This window comes from Nannospalax galili, unplaced genomic scaffold (genome assembly GCF_000622305.1).
Source record: "Nannospalax galili isolate Female #2095 unplaced genomic scaffold, S.galili_v1.0 scaffold437, whole genome shotgun sequence".
Taxonomy (NCBI): domain Eukaryota; kingdom Metazoa; phylum Chordata; class Mammalia; order Rodentia; family Spalacidae; genus Nannospalax; species Nannospalax galili.
In genome coordinates, this window is record NW_008340646.1 from 390,406 (window position 1) to 398,907 (window position 8,502).

Genomic DNA, 8,502 nt, shown 5'->3' on the forward strand with positions numbered 1-8,502 from the left:
GCATTTTGGTACTTATGGTAAGCCTGATGAGTTGTCTATGCTGTATTCCATTGAACATACAGTTTTGGAGCTCCTATTAACAAGATCGTTTCATTGGAAATTGAAAGTTGCTTGAACTGAATTGTATAAACTTGCAGATATATGAGGTGCATATAATGAGAATCCTGACTTTATAATTTCTGTATTTAGCATATATTTCATTGCTGTGATCAAATACCTGATAAGAAGAATTTAAAGAATGAAGGGACATTTTTCTAGCTCCAAAGTCTGAGGGGTGCAGTCCACCATGGTGGGAAAAAGATGGTGGCAGAACTTGAGACAGCTGATGACATTGCATCAACATTGGGGAAGCAGAGAAGTGAATGCTTGCTTTTTCCTTTTTAATTCATTCAGGACATTAGCCCCTGGGATGAAGTTGCCCACAGTAAGGGTGGATCTTCCCACCTCAATCTGAGCTAAAAATACTCAAAGGCCTGCCTAGAGAGTCTATCAAGTTCCCAATCAATATGGCCCATTACAGTTAGAGTGTTTGTGTTTCTTTTCTGTACAAACTTTGAACAACATATCTTGACCATATCTGGAATCTCTTCCTAGTCTCACCTCAGTAGCTCCCCCACTGGTTCCAGGCACACTGCCATGTATGTTAAGGCCTATAGAACCAAGGTTGTGTCCACAAAATATCCTTCTTGGGGTGAGTCTGGTCAACCTAACACCAATCGCTTAAAGAAAACCAACTCTCCTTTAGCCAGTACTCAGTGGTCACCAATAGATTTTCAGCTAAGGTTAGGGCTTCCTACACATTTCCCCATGTCCACACTGGATTTCTGTCCATTTTGAGGGTCTTGTGTAGGCTGTCATCATTGCTCTAAGTTCCTATGAGTAACTTCTCAGGTGTCTGCAAAACTCGTTTCCTTGTGGTCTTCTACCACCCTGGTGTCTACCACTCTACAGTCTTTCCACCCCCTCTTCCACAATGATCCCTGACACCTGATTGGCAGAGGTTTAAGATAGGTGTCCTATTCAGGGGCACACACTCTGAAGTCTAATCTTATTCTTTGCACCCCTGCTACAAACATTTCCAGTGAAGCATTTGGATGGAAAAGACTCAGCTAGGGGGCAGGGGGATGCTAGGGTTATCTAGATGCCATTGTTTCTCAAGCAGACAGATCATGAAGACACGCAGCTTGAAAGTAAATGATATTTGAATAAGTTGTATGTAAGCTTGACACCTCAAGAATAAAAATGAACTTCCTAACAATGAAAAGGACAAGCAAGAAGAGTAGGAACAGAGTTATCTACACTGGAGGTTGTCTTATGCACTTTAATGGCTCGATATCCGTAATCATACTAATAAGTTTCTACTACCACTCATTGTCTTCAGACTTCCTATGTTTGATGAGAGTCACATAGGTTATAAAGGAAATGAAGTGTTAATATTGAAAACATATTGGGAAGAGGACTGTTAACGAGTGTACTCTTTGCACAGTTAAAGGAAATGGATCTGCTTATAAAAATAGCCACTGAAAGCAGAGTACTTCCCATTAATAAGTTCCACGAGTTCCCCCGACCATTACTTGACAGACTAGCTATAACCGTCTGGAACAGTGGCTCTTAAATTTAGCCATACATTAAACATTTTTATGGATAGATGGCCATAATACAAATCCAAAAAAAATCACAATGGTCGATGGAATAATGTTTTAAAAATACAGTTTAATGCTCATGAAAACCTAACAACAGAAACTAAAATCTATCCTTTCAGACCTTTCCCTGATTCTCGTTTAGGAGGAATTTTCCACCTTTTCAACTTCTTCTACCTCATAATCTCCGCTGTGGCTGTGAGCACTGGTTGAAACCTCTCTTTGCAGTGTTGGAAGGTGACAGTGTGGGATGCCACAGCAGATAAAATGTGAAAGGAGAAAGGAAAAAAAAAACAAAAAACAAAAAAAGAAACCTTTGCTCTGTGATGAGACTGAGGCAGCCCACCCCAGGCAAACACACCTGCCAGGCTATTGTGGCCTGGGATATGAAACAACACTGGCCAAAATGTCCCTCCATCAGAAAGGAATTTGATCATTTTTATAAAAGGGCTCTACCTTGCTCTTCCAAATACATTTTGCCCTCTAAATACCTGGTGGGAGAAAAGAAAAGAAAAGGAAAGACAGCAGGAGGCAGAGAAATACTTTATGAAAGGTGGTGGAGATGAGGCAGCACTAGGAGCACAGAAGAAATAGGACTATAAAAAGAAAAGTGATTCTCTGAGATTGTATCCTTTCTGTTTTTTGACTATCACTTTTCTCCCTCTCTTCACAGCCTTTCACCACTGAGCAATGGACATGAAGGGGCACTTCACCTGCTTTGAAGCATAATGGTCACACTGGGCTGTTGGAATTCCTAGCAGGTACCAAGTTCAGTACTGACAGCATCCCAAGCCTATTTGCAATGGAAGAGAATCCATTTTCTAAAAGTCTTGGTCACTTTAAAACTGTCGTTTGGCACAATGTCAAGAGTCTGAAAGGCCATGAACTTCCCTCTACAAAAGAGTATTTTATAGGGGACCCTGAGAGTTCACCTGCATCTTAATTTGCATCCTGAAAGAGATGTCTTCATATGCAAGCCGCAGTGACCAGAAGCTGTGAGAAGAAACTGGGGAGTTTCCAGTCAGTGCTCAGACCTTATAAATAACAGGGACTGTGGGCTTTATAATATCTGATTCCAGCCTGATAGTCCAAACTTGACCTGTCATCCATCACTACCTACCAAGATTTGCATCAAATTAGAGCAGATTCTTTCCAGTGGGTTCCTAGGAATGCTAAGATCATTCTAACTGTTGTGATAATTAATCTTGTGTTTATTCACTTATGTGTGCATGTTACAAGGCCAGAGAATGGCATCAGGTGTCTTCCTCAATTTCTCTCCACCTTAATTTTTGAACTCATGTTTTACCAACTGAGTTATTTCTCCAGTCTCTGACATGGATAATCTTGACAACACGATTAAGTCTTGAATCAACTAAGAGACATGATGTTAAGAACATTCCCAGGAAGAATTAACTGAGGGAAAAGACCCTTCCTCCGTGTAAGCACCACTTCCCAGCTACATCCCAGACATCACGCTCCCAGTAAAAGCCCGTGATGCTCGCTCCGTGCATTTGCTTGTGGCTGGAGAGTGCAGAGCACTGGCCCCGCAATTCCCGCTGCCACTGGCAGCCTTTGCTGATATCAGACTCCAGGTTTCTTGACCTTCAGATGTGGAATGAAGGCTCTTGACTCTCCAGGAATCTTCCAGGCCTTAGCATCAAACTGGGCCAGCAGAGGCATCCAGCTTCATGGACGGAGTGACTCTCAAGTTCTTGGCCTTTCTGTGGTCAGATGACCATTGCTCAATTACATCATATAATCCAATCTAGCAATCCCCATTTTATAATGCATATTACATTATGTATTATAGCATGCACATTATAGAAAGCACATGTACATATTCTATTGTTTCTGTCCCTCAAAAGAACCCTGACTAACACAGACGTGCTTCTCGAGCTCCTATTAGCTCTTTCTTGTCTCAGGAAGAGCTACCTGGGGACAGGGGCAATCGTCTGTTTCGTTCGGATTTCTAAATTCAAGGTCTGCAGCAAATGCCAAGTATCTAAATCGGTGACGACTCGAATTACAAACAGCCATGCAGTCTTAAAGGGGACATATCTGTGGTGGACAGAATAATGAGGCCTGTGCTGAGGATGTTGTAAGGGAAATGTATTTATTTTCCTTCTTCCGATCTTCTGTCTTTTGGCTGGAATCCTAATTACAATAACAAAACAGATTAGCAAGAGCAAATCAAACAAGTTTAATTAAAAACAAACAAACAAACAAACAAACAACAACAACAACAAAACTCTGGCACCTTGCATTCAGGTAGGGAAATTCAGACATCAGTAGCTCTGAATGATGGTTAGAATTTAGGCTTGTACAGCATCTCAGCAAAAATATAATAAAGTTTGATTAATGTGACACCATAAGGAAAGTGCATGATGTAGATTATGTGGGTGCTGTCTCCGGGTGACTGACTTCTGCTTTCTTTATGTATGGGTTGGCGTAAGGGACTTTCCAAACTTGAGGTTTTTCCTTAAGAAAGTGGAGGTTGACAGAGAGATATCTAACATTTGCTTCTTCAGAGAGGCAGAGACTACACTCAGCTCTGACAACAAAAGGAGTAAATGGGAATTATAACCAAAAGCCAGGGTATGCAAAGGTGGATGGAAAGTTACTAAGAGAAAACATAAAAAAAAAGAGGATTCTGATGAGACCTGAAAGGATTACACTGAAGATAGATTTGGAAGATTAATCAGGCCTGGTGGTGCACACCTTTAATCTCAGTGCTCAGGAGGAAGAGGCAAGTAGATCTCTATGAAATTGAGGCTAGCCTGGTCTACATAGTGAGTTCCAGGCCAGCTGGGGTTACAGGGAGACCCTGTCTCAAATAAAATGGCAAAGAACTGATTTGGCAGGATTATTGCTCCAACAGGTCTCAACAAGAAAAGAAAAGAAACAGAAGTCCAGGATCTTGCCAGCCAAAAAGAACTCGAGGATGGGGTATGGAGAAGTGTCCAATTGATGTTTAAGAACACTTCCTTCTCTTTCAGAGGCTCTTGGTTACCTTCCCATCACCCACATGGCACCTCACAACCATCCAAAGCTCTCCTCTGGCCACTACAGGCAGCAGGCACGTAAGAGGGCACATATATACATGCAAGCAAAACACTCCTACACATAAAATGAAATAAATCAATCTTTTTTAAAAAACACAAAGCAGTCTCAGAAAAGTTTGAGTTCAAATAGATTACATCAAATACACTTTGGAATTTGTGTCTGCACCACTGAAAGATAACTCTGCATTGCTTAAAGCTACTTTTGTGTTTTTCAGTATCAATAGGAAACATACTCAATATTTTGGTTCCTTGGGTACCAAAACTTTTGGAATACTGTGTAGCAATATATTATTTTAAATAACTTCCACGTGCCTGTTCAATATGCCTTTCCTTCAACCCAAGATACTTCTGTTCTGTTGGTGATCAGTTTATTCTGCTGAAGACCTAAGTTATATTTTTTTATAAGAGTTTCCTTTTAATGGAAGACGGGCACTTCAAGACCTTTTGTAACAGAGTCTAACTCTCAGACAAATGTGCTTTCTACTTAGACCATATGGCAAAATGATTCAAAGTGTATTCCAATCAATGGCATGTTTGATCAGACTAAATTATTCATTAAATTTAGGAGTGTGTGATAATTCAATTAAAACAAAAAATTCAAATAGTTTTATATTTTTTAGAAAAGGAAACTTTATTTCAGATAAGAGATTTTACTAGGAAATAGAATCATAAGGCTGGCTTCATTTCTTGCTGGCTTGTATTCTTTGTACTAAATAACAGGCTTCATTCTGCGTCTTGTGCATGCACGCCGTGTACTTTGATCATGTTCGCCCCTCCATCACCCTACCTTATCTTCTCTCTTCCCAAATAGGCCTCCTACTCCTTTCATATCACATTTAGGTTTTGAATCCCGTGTCTATACCTGAGAGGCAATCAGATGTTGATCTTTTCAAGTCTGCCTTATTTTGCTTAATATGATGATCTCCTTTTCCATCCATTTTCATGAAAATTACATAATTTCTTCCTTGATGACTGAATAATATCCATTTGATATGTACAACAATTTTCTTTATCCATATAGGTGTTAAGGGAAACCTAAGCTGATTCCATATTTTGGCTTTTGTGAACAGTACTACAATGCTGGCTTAGATTCCTCCCAGTGTGTACAAAAGAGTGGAATCACCAGGCAATACAGCAGGCCTATGAGTAGTTGATTGTTTTCTTAAGAACTTCCAGATATATTTCCTCATGGGCTTTTATGTTGCCTCTCAGATTTTAAATTCCTTACTCAATGAATAAATTGACCTAATAATTAATTGTTCGGTTAATAGTGTCTGAACCTTTGGAAAGAGGCTTCATGACACACCTATTACAAGGTACTGATCTGAAGATGGGCAAAGGGGAGGGAGCTCACAGTGTCATGTTGATTGTTTGAACATGTGTATATGTAGTTAGCAAGAGCAGACTGAATCACAGATCTGAAATCTTGAAACCAACAGGCTGCTTATGCTCACTTTCCTGAGGTATATTTCAGTACTTAATTGAAACATTTAATTTACGTCAAAGACATGGAGATCTAAATGGTTTCTTTTCTAATCCCAGAAACATGATACTAGAAGTTCTACCCCCAACCCTAGGACCAAGCTCTTTCCTTTTATCCACCTGGACTTCTGTGCTTCCTTGTGCACACATTTGGCCGGCAAATACTATGAGAAGAAAATATTCAGGTCTGCAGTGAATCATGAAATCCCCCTTTCCTTATATGATATTATATAAGAATCATTGGCTAAAGTAGAATGCAATGATTTGTTGGAAAATATATGGAGGAATAGAACTATAGCAATCTGTACAGAATCCATCAACTGAGTAAGAGGCAGAAAAGCATTTACTTTTATAATCGTTTCTTCTTGTCAAGACCTGTAATACTACCATGTAGTGGGGATCTGAAACACATCCTTGTCAGAACACCAATATGAAAATGTCTATCTTCACCAGGCCCTTTGTACTTTGGAATTCCATACACATATTCTGCAAGCAAGAAACATGAGTAGTTGGGAGAATTAAACAGCCACCGTGGCCTGGCATCATTTAAGTAATTCTCAGGCTGGATCTTCTAGCAAAGAAAGCACGCCCATTCTTGGGTTGAGTTTCTGTCTGCCTAAGCACAGACATGGAAACAGGAGATATATATTAAAGCTCTGAGCTGCCTTTAGTACATAGGTCAAATGACTGCTGTCTGAATAATGAACTTAGGGAATACGTGACTTTAAATTTAGAAAGCCAAATGGATACAAAAATGTATGCTGAGAAACCATTTATGTAGAGATTTTATGACAGCTCTACCAATGTTTCACAAGATTAGGGGACCAGGAAGGAGGAAGGAAAACCAACCTGATTAAAGTTCACCAATTAACAAAGCTAAAATCTGCCTAATTCTAAAATTGCTAAATGAATTAGACAAAATAGATCAAGTCTCATATAGATTTCCATCCTTATCTGCTAAATACTGAAGTAATTTGGGATACATTAATCATTTACCTCATTAGCTGACTAATTTTTCAGTGCTAAGAATTGAAGTCAGGTTCCTAAATATGTGAGATGAACTCTGACCACTGAGAGTTACATACTCAGCTTAGGAGATCCTTTTGAGTCTCTACAGCCTAACGCATAGGGTTCTTTGGAAAAGGAATATACTAACAACTGCAATGCTAGCTGGTATCACATCATACAATAGCCATAAGGAATTCTTAAAGAAACAGAAATCATTTTATATCTCCAGAGACACAGAAGTTTATTTTTCTGTAATGGAATGTTTCTTAGACAGTACCTGGCTCTCTTCCAGGAAGTCACTCAAAGGTCCTGGTTCCTGTGATTTGCATCTGTATAGCTTCAGTACTTCCTAGTCACCTTGATTCACCTGTGTATCAACATGGTGAAGGGTACACTATTGGCATAGACCTGTTTCATGCCTAGAGCTGTGATGTAACATTTCAGAACGCATTTTATTTTCTACAAGTCTGTCACCTGATCATTTTGAAATACAAGGAAACCCAAAAACCATGACCCCACCACTTTTTTCTTCAAAAAGAAACAGATGGTTGGCCAGCTTGGATTGAGCAGTAGGAACATGGTTCTAGCCAGCACACAAAGAGTTCTGTGAAAAGCTCCCCAGCGATCAAAACCTCTGTGAACACATATCACAATGGAAAACAAGGCAAGGTGGACAGGCTGTATTATATGGCCAAGGTTAAACTCTGGTCTCCACACATATGTGCACCAACATCCTACCCACATAAGCACACATATGCATACAAAAGAATATAATGTAGGAAGTGAGTTACTTGTCAACGGCTTTTTCTTCCTTCGAGGTTTTAGAGGGAACCTATATCTGAGTGTGCAAAGTGAGACTGACACCACGGCTGTCCTTTGAGCTCGACCTGCATGTGTTGGTACACATACACACACACTTTTAAGAGCCAGTGTTGGCATTAACAAGTACACCAACATTACAACTACCCTGAACAAAAGAAAAGCCTGGCTATTAAAATAAATTATTAAGAGTGGGCCTGAGCTCAGAGGACACTAGTTCCCCTAGCTCTTCATTTGAACCGTGTGTCTCCCAGAACCATGTTGATGGAACTCTTGTCCCCTCAACCTGTGCAGGTGGAGCTGTCTTTGTCTTCAACCTATGCAGATGGAACTGACTCTGGAACCCTCTTTCTCCCACAGTGTCCACAGGTCAAGCCACACCCATAATTTATTCAGAGCGTTGTTTTCTCCAGCTTCATTCGGGAAGTACAGATTCAAGTTTGGCTCTACAAACTATATGATCGTTCTATATTCCTGATTCATATTCATTG